The following is a 13,471-nucleotide window of genomic DNA, read 5'->3' as shown; positions in this document are numbered from 1 at the left end:
ATGGTGAAGAAATATTTGATATTTCATAACTTATAATTACCTAACAATTAAAACTTTTTTTCCGGCTATAAAGTATAATTTCAAATTCCGAGCTAAGACTTAAATTTTGTATTAAATTTCTAAAATTTATTTTATTTATTAAAAATATAATAGCCTGTAATATTCTATTATGCCATTGTGATTGTTGATACAATACCTAAACTTTAAAAATGACAAAATTTATCGAATGACAAAAAGAAATAAATGTATGTACGGTACATAGACACGTACATAATACTGACACAAATAAAAAAGTAAATTCATTAACCCTATGTTGAATAGATCTTAAATTTGGATAAAATATAATATAAAATTATATTAAAATTTATCTAAATTTATTCAAAATCGGAAATCTATGTATAAAAGTGGGGAACAATCATATTATAAGTTTGACCCAAGCTAATTATGATGCGATGGATTCACGCATGGTTCTAAACATCAAACATTACCCTTTCACATTTAAATACCTGAGGATTTTTTTAGTTTTCAATATGTTCTTTTATTATTTTTGTGGTACTCTTATTTTTTTGCAGTAATGACAATGGAGATGGTAGGTAGGCTGAGCTGCAGACGAGCGCTTGCATCATATCATATATACATCATCATATATATCAAAAGGCGTGATGGCGTGCAGGCTATCTAACTGTGCTCAAGAGTAGTAGTTTAGCTTTGAAATTATTTAATTAATATTTTAATTTGTGTAAATTTGGAAGAAATTTAATAAATGTTAAAATTATATTTCTTTCAAATCTAAACAAATTCAATTCGAACTTCAAAATTCATGTTCCCAAGCATTATCCTGGAGCTTTAAAAATCTCACAAATCTTTCTGAAGTCTCGCGAAAGGACGGGGACTTCTCTCAATTTGGACTATTAAAAAAAAATTCAAGCCTCGGGATAGGGGTGATAAAACGGGTCAAAACCTAACGAGTGACATGTGATACGTATTGGGCTTTTGTGGAGTCTAGTTGTGTTTTAATTTGGATGACGACCCGATCTCTATTTAATTAGAGATTTCTATCCTAAGACTTAGTCCATAGAGCGAAGGTTTATTGTATCGCCGCACTCTTTGTGTTTTTTTCCTGATAATATTGAAATCCCTGCAACTCTATGGAAGTAGGCAAAATTGCCGAACCACATAAATATTGTCTTGTGCGTGAGATTGATTTTTATTTGGCATTATTTTTCTCTATTTTGTTTCTCACAGGTTTCGGGAATTTGTTCTTTATTCCCAACAATACGCCCATTTAAATCGAGTTTGGATTTAATATAAGATGACTCATTTATAAACAAGTCAACCTGAAGCTGACCTGTTTAATAAACAGGTTAGATGAGTTTAGATCGAGTACTTTTATCTTTATATATATATATATATATATATATATATATATATATATATATATAATAAAATTTAACCCAACCCTCACGGCCTCACACTGCGAGTTTTTTCCCGTTTTATTATTAAATTAAAATAAAATATTAAATAATACTCTATTTGGGAAAAAATTTTCCAATCTGATGCTCACGTAATCTCGCAGTTTGGTGCTATGAGATTTAACATGCGTCAGGAAAATGAAAGCCCTGGTCAAGAAAATCTCGCAGTTTCGCCCTGCGAGATTTAAAAAGACACCCAGTATGCTAGTGACGCGTGGCAGAAATCTCGCGAGATGGTCCTGTGAGATTTTCCTAGGAAATGGCACGGCCTATGACACGTGGAAAATCTCGCAGGTCCATCCTGCGAGATTTGCTTGCTTAATCTGGTCTTTCCCCATTCATTTCACTCGCAAACCTTGCAGATGACTGTTTGCAAGCACAGAGAGGAGGACGACATGCAAAGAAGACGGCAGGAGCAAAGCAGGTTACTGTTCGGCAAGCAGGTGACCGTTCGGGAGTGGATTGCAGGTGACTGTTCGAACGGCTAGGCGAGGAAAGTTATTTAAAGGAGAAAATGGGGTACGTATGTTTTATTTACTGTAATGCAAAATTTATTTCATTGAGTTTGATTGGTTTTACTGAGCTCAATTTGTTTCATTGAATTCGATTTGTTTCATTTGGGTTCATAGCTACATCCGGAAAATCCGAAGGTTAGTTTTCATTTATTTCCGTTTTTCCTTTTTTTTTTTTTTTCATATTCTGTGCCTGTAATATAATTGTCGTGTTCACAAAATTTTATTAGCAAAATTTAAATATCATAACTGCTCACATACATTTTATTTTTTTATCACTTGATTTGGAGATTATTTTTATTTAAATATTTATTTCATTTTGTTACTAAGTAATTTCATTTCACAAATTAAAAACGACGTAAATGTTGTATGAATTGAATTTATTTTTTTGTGACTATTTAGTCAATGTTCTAATAAATTTTGAGTTTTAAGTCAAAATATTGGTTAGAACATATTTTATTCTCATAACTTGCAATAAGTCACATTTTGGTAATGAGTCAATGTTAGACACAGAAAATAAGTTCAACTAAGTTAGAGAAACAGATAAAAATAAAATAAAATAAAAAATTAAATTACATAGAAGCCAACAAAAACTTGTTCCTTTAGATTTTAATGCGATGCCTAGTAAGCACATTTTGGGAACATAATTTATTTTGTCTTCATTTTGAGTTCTGCAATCTGATTTATTCATTCTCTAACCCACTAAAAATGAGTTTTTTCAAAATAATACTATTTTAATTAATAATTCTCTTCAAGAATTCAAGATGATCCAGCTTAAATTAGAAAAATCTTTTAGAAAATTCATGATAAGATCAGGAGTTTGAAAGACTCAATTTTTTATTTGGGTAGATTTTGACCTACTTGAATTAATAACTTCCAAGAATGAGATAGAGGGACAAACTTTTTTGTTACTTGGACCAAAAGAAGTTGGGCTTCACTAAAAAATGATAGGCAATCCATTTTTTTATGATATTGTTCATGTGAACAAGTATATGAACATGTAATTAGGGTAGCCAATTTTATCATAAGTATTAAAAATATGTTGTTATCAAGTGAATACATTATCGTATTTATTAGTGCAGTTCCAATTTGGCAATTTAGGACATATTTGTGCACCTAAAAATCATCTATTTCAAGTGATCTAATACTCAGATCACTTAAGAATAAATACTTAATATCTTTTAGAATAGTTACTTTTATTATAAGTATTAAAAATATGTTATTATCAAGTGAATGCATTATTATATTTCAACATGTAATTAATATATTGTAATATATAATTATTAAATTATATTAACATTATTAATTAATAATTTTTAATTAAAATTTTTACACATTACTATATTTCAACATATGATTAATGTACAACAAAATAGTATATAATTATAGTATGTTAACATTTTTAATTAATACTTTCTAATTAATATTTTTATTTTTATTTTTAATCTTTAAAATTTTATATTTTAAAAACTAGTAAATGATTATGTTAACATTTTAATTGACATTATAAATTATAAAGGCAATGCCTAGACAATTAACACATATCACTTATACATACAATTTTATTTTGCGTTAGTCTTTTTTTCTTTCCCGGGCGCGAATTTAAATGACAGGAAACTCAAGCAGTGTTTCGGTGACGGTATTGTTGTATATAGTGGGGAACATTATAACCGGAGACGCTGGTGTTAGTTATAGTAATCCATCAATTCGACCTAATCAAATTAGTCATAGGTGTAAATTATATAAATTATATACGAAAGATATACAAAGTGTCTAAAATTGCTGGAGGTGATAATAATAACTTTGGTTTCATAGAGTCGGTACCAACCTATTATTTTTCTAAATGTATTTAGATCACTTAATTACTACTACTTGATTGGTTTGTAGACTAATTATAATTTCAGTTTTAATTTATGTTGATAATATAAAACAAATAATAATGTGAACTTCTTATGAGTTTATGACAAATAATAGATAAAAAATTATTCTCAAAATAATAGGAGTGTGGACTATATATATGTATATATATATTAGATCGAGTGAAGTATGATTTTTAAGGATTTTACCCACTCTGATAAGTCAAAATAATTTTTTTTTTATTTAACTAGGGGCCAATTTTTAAGTAAGTAAAATTAGATTCGTCAATATCTATCAATTTCTTCTAAATTTTTTTTTAAAATATTTGTAAATATCAAGTTCTTTTGATTAATACTTCAATTTTATGATAATAGTTTATAATTATGAATAAATAATTCTAAAAATTTAAATTTTATAAAGTAAGTAGGAATATTTTAAAAAATTAACTCATTCTTGAGATTTAAATAATTTAGGCTCCAACGAAAAGAACTTTTTACAAAAAAATACTTATCTAGAAAAATATTTATCTAAAAATAATTTTATTTATTATAAGTATTTTTAATATATTTATTTTTAAAAATACTTATTTTTTTGAATTTTTTTTCAAATAATTGCTAATTCATTTGTCGAAAAAATTGAGAAGTATATTCAAAAGCCTTCCTTGGAAAAATATTTTATAATTTTTTTATAATTATAAATTAAATCACATTTCGAGTTATTAATTTCGAATTAAAATATTTTATTTTTTTAATTGGGTATAATGCATTTTTAATTTTATATATATATATATATATATATATATATATATATATATATATGCCTGGTAAATCTCGCAGGAAGAACCTGCGAGATATAATTGGATAAGAAATGGTAGTTCAATGGGAAAACAAATCTGGCAAGACCAAGCTGCGAGATTTGTTTGGCCACCTTGCCACGCATCACCACCGGAAACACTGCACCTTTAAATCTCTCAACTTGGTACTGCGAGATTACATGAGAATTACTGAATTAGTTTGGAATATTTCTTCCCAAATAGAGTATTATTTAATATTTTATTTTAATTTAATAATAAAACGGGAAAAAACTCGTCACCCACACCGCTGCCCAGTAACCCATACGCAGATTCATCACTCCACTGCTCCACTTGAAGACGGCTACACGGAGTCTCACGCTTAGCACTCAGCACCCACGGCTACTACCCAGAAATGAGAAAACCCTACCAGATCCAGTGTCCAGGCTACCAGTGAAGATTAGAAGGTGAAGTGAAATGAATGGTCCCTGCTACCAAGTAACCCAGTACGCAAACTCGTCACTCGCAATACCCATTAACCTGACCTACCCAATACCCATTACCCACTCCACTCCATTGCTCCATTCGCAGATAGCCAGACACAGTCTCGCACTCAGCACTCGGCGCCCACTGCCACTACCCAGAAATGAGAAAACTCTACAAAATCCTGAGTCCAGACTACCAGTGAAGGTGAAGTGAACTTAATCGGAGCCTGCTAGCGTTGAGGCGCAGCCGCGTAGAAACCCTCATTCCCCCATTTCCCCAAACCCTGTTCGGCCTTCGGCGACGGCAATTGGCACCCAAAAAGCCCTAAACCAATGAAATGTTTAAAAATAATTAAAATAAAAAAATTATATTTTTAAACGGATTATCCATTTATTAAATAGGCAGATTTGGGTTTGCATATTAGTTACCCATTAACGGGTCAACCCAAATCTGAACCCATTTAATCTCTACCTGTTTATGACCCGCACGAACTCAACTTGGTAACTGTTTTACCTTAGGAGTACAAGTATCTTAAAAAATCAAATTTCAAGTGAGGTTAAATCCTTAAGAAAGATTAGTGTATTCTTGCCAAGCATGAATAGAGGTTTGCATGCTTTTTAAAAATTTTAAAATTTTTCATTTTCCAAACACCCACTAAACCCCTTCTCCGGTGAAGTCTTAACCGGAGCCTGCAAGCGTTGAGGTGCAGCCAAGTAGAAACCCTCATTCCCCATTTCCCCAAACCCTGCTCGGCCTTTGGCGACGGCAATTGGCACCCAAAAAGTCGTAAACCATTGAAATGTTTTTAAAAAATTAAAATAAAAAAAATTATTTTTAAATGAGTTATCCGTTTATTAAATGGGTAGATTTTGGTTTGCATATTAGTTACCCGTTAATAAACGAGTCAACCCAAATTTGAACTCATTTAATCTCTATCCGTTTATGATCCACCTGAATTCAGCTTGTTATCTCGTTTTGCCACTCCTATTTAAGGAGTACAAGTATCTTAAAAAATCAAATTTCAAGTCAGGTTTAAATCCTTAAGAAAGATTAATGTATTCTTGCCAAGCATGAATAGAGGTTTGCATGATTTTTTAAAATTTTAAAATTTTTCATTTTCCAAACACCCTCTAAACCCCTTCCCCTACACCACGCCCCCCCCCCCCCTTTTTTCCCCAAACACCCTTCAAGAAATAGGGGAGATTCTTTCAAGAAGACCGGAACACTAAATCGAATAAAGGGCCTATTGGAAATAAATCAATTTTCCTATTATTTATTATATATGAGTTCCTATATTTAGTCTTGTGTAGAAAATCTTAGGAGTATTTCCATTTATTATATGAATTTTCATATTTAGTTGGTAAGTGTAGGAAACCCTAGGTATTTAAGGAGTCCTATGTATGTGCTTCCATGTTTCTTGATGGTTAGTGCGAAGCAATTGTTCTTGTTATTTTAATAAGATATGTGTCCTCATGAATTGATTTCGTGAATCTAACATTTTGTTATTGGAGTTTGTTAATCAAGATGGTATCAATTCAGTCTATAGTTTCAAGATTCGGTGGAAAAACAAATTTTGAGTATTGCATAATTCATATGCAAGTATTCTTTGAAGTTTAGCATATCTAGGATGGGATAGATCAAGGTTTTAAGGAGTTGCAAGATGAAGCAAATCTAACATTGGAACAAAAAATGATATAGATTGCAGTTGTTGACTTTTTGAGTCTGATCCCTATTTTGATGCTAACAAAACTCAAGTATCTTACCTGTACACTGAGCTTATGAACAAAGTTAATTATTTGCACGCACGAATGGTAAGGACACAAGAAAGTCATAAGGACCACAAAGATCATACTTCATGATGGTTTAATAGGAGGCAAAAAGAATGAAGACATTTTTGTATTGTATTGTAATGCATTTAATATTTGGGTCTGTAATAATTAATGGTCTGTAATAATGTTTTGCATGCATGATAGGGATGAATGCTCAATGACCATAGATTAATACATAGGAACCAATACCCCTAAGATAAAATGACACAGCTTCTTCACATAAGGTTGAAAAAGTTCAAGGGCCAAAATGACGCCAGATTTTTTGGGCTTAATTTAAAAGCCTAGGCCTTAGATTGACCTTAGGTCCCCAAGCACCTCATGACAAATTCCCTATATCTCAAAAAATTATACCTATATGAATAGGAAAATTTTCAATCATAATTTGGACCTAAATCTAACTTTGAAAGAGCTTCAGGCTACCGACCAGAGGGTGCTATAAATGCCCCAATCGACCAAACTAGTAAAAAGTCAATTCTTTGACTTGACTCAAGCGACCGACCCATATTTGAACTAAAAGTCCACGGTCAACCGAACCTTAGAGCTATCACTTTTTACTAGCCCTAGGAGCCTGATTTTTAAGTTCAAAAACACCTCAGGCAACCGAATATTGAGCACCGGCAGACCGAACCATGGATCGGGCATCCAAACTCACGAAGGAGAGGAAAATCACCTTAGGCCAGCCAACCGGTTCTCTCCACAGTCACTCAAACCCAGAATCAGCTTTGTGTCTATTTGGGCGACTGACCCTAAGATCGGGCGAACGAACCTCTCGGGTTCACTTAAAATAACCGCGGTAATTAGGCTTAAAATCCTAATTAAACTTTTCTAAAAATTTCCATTGAGTCCCAACGGGTTTTTTTTTTAGGAGAAACTATGTATAGCCCTTCATTTGCCTTGATTAAGAATGGGATTAGCAAATTAATTAAGGAAAAATCCTCTCAAATTTTTATACTCCCACTTGCCCATATCACATATTTTTAAGCCAAATTTCTCATACTCTCTTACATTCTTTACTAAACTCACTTTGAAATAGAGAGTTACACTTTGCTTATACTTCTCACTTGCAAATTAATTGCAAGTTGAAGGGAAGTTTTGATCTTTATTGTGGTGTGCATTTCCATACACCAATCTTTAAAACTTATACTCTCAAATCTCTATGCTCATTTGAAAAATACTTATTGAGAGTTTGTTTGTGATTTTTCCAATATTGCTTTTGGTTGATTATCATTATTGGGTTGTGAGTTTCTTGCACACTAATTGCAAGAATCGAAAGTTTACATTTATCCTTGATAAATCTTTTGCAAGCTTAATCCACAACCTCTTTTGTGCTTTACTCTTGAAAAATATTATTGAGGTATTTGCTTTAGGTCATTTAGATTCTTTGATTGATCATATTATGAACATCTTCTAGAATCAAAGACTTTTCTCACTCACACATACTCATATAGATATATATCTTGTTGTGAGTAGATATATTGATTGACCAAATCTCACTTGAGCATTAATTCATTATCATACTTGAGTGCATTGATCATATTGTGCTTATTGCTAATACATATATGCTTAGTATAGAAGCATTCTTTGTTGTACGAAAATATTTTATTGATTATCTATAGTATTCCCAATGGGTGGTCAGAAGAGGGAAACTAGCCCTATGAATAGTCCCGAATTGCTCAGACTCAGTTAGGAGAGCATCGGACTGGTTCAAACCTGGTTAAGAAAATTAAGTGCACCATCCCGATAAGGTGTTGTAAACGATGTCGCTCCACCTGTGAAGTGAGCAACTAGTGGAATCCTTTAGCTACAGCTTAAGGCGAGGACGTAGACACAGTTGGCTGAACCCTGATAACATATCATGTGTCATTCTCTTTCCCTGCACTATTTAATTTTTCATATTTATTTGTTTATATTTTAATTTATGTGAATGCTTGAGAAATACTGAGATTGGTTTAATTATTTAAATATTTGCTCAGTTAATTATCAATGTGATTGGGATTGCATAGAAAGACTCTAAGTTGTAAAATACTACTGTTATCTGATTTAACCTAGGCAAAAGTTTTTTAAATTTCCAATTCATCCTTCTCTTGGGAATACACCAATTCCAACAGTAGCCAAAAAGAAAAATATTAAGGCACAACACTATATTTTCAAACAATTGATCCATCAATTTTTGATAAGGTTGTTCACACAAAACAATGATAGGCACGAGATGCATTACTAAAGTCATATCAAGGTGTTGAAAGAACTAAATATGTGTGATCACAAACCCTACGACGATGATAGTACAAACTTTTACAGATGAAGAAAACATAATCAATTGTTGATTATTTTTTTGTGGACATTAGTTGTTATCACTTGTCAATCAGATGAAAGCTAATGGCAAGAAGGTAAAGAATGTTTAAATTATGATAAAAACTCTTCAAACTCTTACAATCTGATGAGTATCTTGTGGCTACAATTAAGAAATCTAAATATTTGACTACAATGAAACTGGAAGAATCATTAACATAATTATAGGCCCATAAACAACTCCTTACAAAGTCAATTAAATATGAAAGGTAAGAATAATAAGGTATAAGGAGCAACTAAAATCATTCCAAAGAAATTAACTATTCAAGAATGAAGGAAAAATTACAGATCAAGGTTTAGAAGAGAACGCAATAGTAATACTTCATAAAGGCAAGATAAATCTCAAGCTTAGTGTCATAATTATAATAAATATGGGCACTACAAATCAAAGTGCTAGTACAATGAAAATAATCGTAGGAAATATCATGCAAAGTTTGTAAAAAATAATGAATAAAATTTGAAAATATTATTATTGAAGTGCTATGAAGCAACAAAAGAACGTTAGAACCAATGGATTCTTGACACAAAATGTAGCAATCACATGTGTGGTAAAATATATATATATATATATATATATATATATGTTTTTCGAGTTAGATAAGTCATTCAAATTAGAAGTAAAATTTGAAAATAATGCAACAATATCAATTTTTGGTAGCTTGAAGGATTAAACCTGAAAATTTATCTTAGATTTTATGTTCCTAGACATGATCATAATTTGTTGTGTATGGGACTACTGTTCAAATGGGGCTATGGTATTTGCATCTACAATAAAATTTGTACAATAAGTGATAGTCAAGGCAGACTAATAGCAAAGGTAAATATGACTCGAAATTATTTGTTTATACTTTCCACTTAATATTATTTATGAAAATTTACCTTGCTTCAGTTCAATTATTCTTTTATATTAGTTGGTTGTGGTATATGCACTTTGAACACTTGAATTTTGATAGCCTTAAATTTTTTGTTCGGAAAAAATTAATTTGGCTTTACCATCTATTGATTGTTCAAGAAAATTTTGTGGGTTATGTTTTAGGACAGAGAAATAGAGATTCTTTTCATAAATATAATTCTTGGAGAGCAAAGAAGTCATTAGAGTGGATTCATTCATATTTGTGTTCTGTGAAGATTCCTTCCACCAGTGGTAGTAGGTATTTTCTTAATTTTATTTATATTATAATGGAAAGGTATATGTTTATTTTTTGAAAAATAAATCAAAAGCATGTGTTGCATTTAAAAGATTTAAATTTTATGTGGAGAAATAATGTGAGAACTCAATTAAAATTTTGAGAACTAATAGAGGTACGAAGTATATTGTTTGCAATGAATTTTTAATGAAAAATAGTATCAAAAGCCAATTGACAGCTAGATACACTCCATAGGCAAAAAATTTGCTTGTTCGGAAGTCGTTGCTTGTGTTATTTATGTTTTAAATAAGTGTCCTACTAGAAGCAATTATGAGAGGGCACTGCAAGAAACTAGATCAATTGGAAGCCAAATATTGGACATCTTAGGGTGTTTGAATGCATTCCTTATGCGCATGTACCTGATACAATTCGAAAGAAGTTGAATGATAAGGTAAAAATATGTTTTTATGGCCTACAGTCATAAAACAAAAGAATATAAGTTATTCAATGGTGATAGCTAGTCGAGATGTCATTTGATAAGCAAACCACTTGGGGTTCATCTATTAAAGAGTCTAAATTGTCACCAAAGCCTTCAAAACACTTTTGTGGAAATTTTAATAAGTTAGGAGAATTCCCAACTGGCGATCCATCATCTTCTACAATTTTACCTATTTCCGAAGAGTCATTTAGAAGATCGCAGCGTGAATGCCACTTGCTGACTAAATTGTAGGATTATGTTATTAATAATGATAGTGATTTAACTAATAAAAGTCTTGTGAATTTTCCCTTATCTGTACATTGTAATCCCATTATCTTGTGAAGAAGCTGCCAGTGATAATCAATTGAGTGAAACTATAGATGAAGAAATTCAAGCAACTAAAAATAATAATATTTGGGAGCTCACCACTCTTCTTCATGAGAAGAAGCTTATTAGTGTTGAATTGGTGTTTAGGACTAAGTACAAGTCCAATAGGAATGTCGGTCGCTTCAAAGTGTGTTTGGTAATGAAAGGCTACAAACAAAAGGTAGGTTATTTTGAGGTGTTCACACCTATTTCTCAGCTTGACACTATGTGTATGATTATTTCTCCCGCTACATAAAATTCCTAAGAAAAATTTCAAATGAATGTAAAATCTGTATTTTTGAATGGTATTTTTGAAGAGAAGTAGATGTCGAGCAACTTGAAGTCATGTGAAAAAAGGCGAAGTGCAAAAAAGTTTGTAGGCTTAAAACAACTTTTATGAAGTTATGTGAACGAGAGAGTACTGGTATATACGTGTGTGTGTGTGGGAGTGATGGCCACGCAACTCTGATGATTACTCAACGTGTCTGCTAGCTCTGTGGGGGCAGCTAGTTGTTGGTTGGTGTTGGGTAAGAAACCACCTCTGCCCTCTTCATATATATATATCAAGCTAGTTAAGCCTCGTGGATGATTCATGACATTAGATAATTAATGATTACCTCTCTCTCTCTCTCTCTCTCTCTCTCTCTCTCTCTCTCTCTCTCTTACACACCCACACATGCAAGTGTTAGTCTCAATTAAGTCTCATCTGAGTGTGACCTTGATCGAAGAAAGTGGAATAATAATTAAGCTAAGCAATTTGGGCAGTTTTTTCAATGCCCCAAATGCCCTGCAGCTTAATTTCCTCCATCTCCTTGAGGGGGAGGAGAAAAGAAGAATGGGCGTTTTCATTTACCCTGCTCTGCTCATGGTGGAAGTAGTTGCAGTCATTCTACAATATTTTCTTTTTTTAGTCCATAATTTCTCTCCCTAAATGCATATTGGGTCTTTTAGATTTTTCTTCTTTGACTTTTGGTGTTTTTTTTCTTTTTTTTTTTTTTTCCAATTGCCATTCGACTGTACTGCTTAACTTCAAGAAGAGAGAGAGAGAGAGAGATGAGCAAATGTGGATGTGGAGTAGGGGAGAGCAAAGAGTCGTTTGCCTGTGGACCTTATGGTTAAGAGTGAATTCCAACAAAGTCTTTTTCTTGTTTTTCTTTTATAAAAATAGGTTTGCTATTGCTTTGACAAAGAATCCAATTTTTTTTTTATAGTAGAAGGAAGCATATCAATATCAATTATCACCATAGGACTCCGTATAGATATTTTTTGTTCATCAAAAAATCAAATTGTAGATATTTTTTACAAAACCTTCAAAGTGAACACTTTATTATACTCAAACATGTTTATTAAATTTTAACCTATTAAGGTCCTGATAGAGGGAGTGCGGACATGCAAAGAGATGGGTTATATGAATGTGGAGATTGAATGTGACTCTAATAGTGATCGATTGGGTTCGTTCTCGGAGATGCATGCTTTGATATTTGTAGGATTTTTGGGAAGAGCTGCTCGAGGCTCTTTTCATGATTAATTTTACCATTGCTCACCAATTCAAAGAAGGAAATAAGACTGCAGACTTCTTGGCATGTCAAGGAGAGGAATGCACCACTATGAGTTATCTGAAGTTTGCTTCTTTACCTCATTTAGAGACATAATATGACTTGACAAAATTAGTCTTCCTAATTTAAGAGTCTAATATGTCATTTTATCTTCGTTTCGTTTTCGTTACGTTTGATTTTTATCTGTTTGCAGCTTACTTTACTGTAACCACGGTATTCCTCCGTCATAAATTAGGGGTTTTCTGATAAAGAAAAGAGGTGTCGCCCTCTTTTATGAAAAAAAAAAACATTTAACCTGTTTTCAAACTCAAGTCAGACTAAACTTTATAATACTTACTCAAACTTATTATGTAAACAAACAAGTTAGTATTTTTTAACCAACCCAAATATCAAGATGTTCATAAATGGTTTGTTCTTTGAAATCCCACACTATGAGAGTTGAGAGAAGCTCTTAAAATTTTGTTAGGTAAAACAAAGACTTACTAACTGCTAGTGAATTACTTTTACCTTGGCCTTAGGCATCAGCCTAATCACTAAAGTTTTGTTTCTCTCGCAAAACTATTTTATGAAATAAAATTAAACACAAAGAAATTTGAGAATAGACTGTTCCTTAGATATTACTTATTATTTCATCCAACATGTAATAAAA

Source organism: Malania oleifera, chromosome 1 (assembly GCF_029873635.1).
Source record: "Malania oleifera isolate guangnan ecotype guangnan chromosome 1, ASM2987363v1, whole genome shotgun sequence".
Classification (NCBI taxonomy): Eukaryota; Viridiplantae; Streptophyta; class Magnoliopsida; order Santalales; family Ximeniaceae; genus Malania; species Malania oleifera.
Note: the sequence above shows the minus strand (reverse complement) of the source record.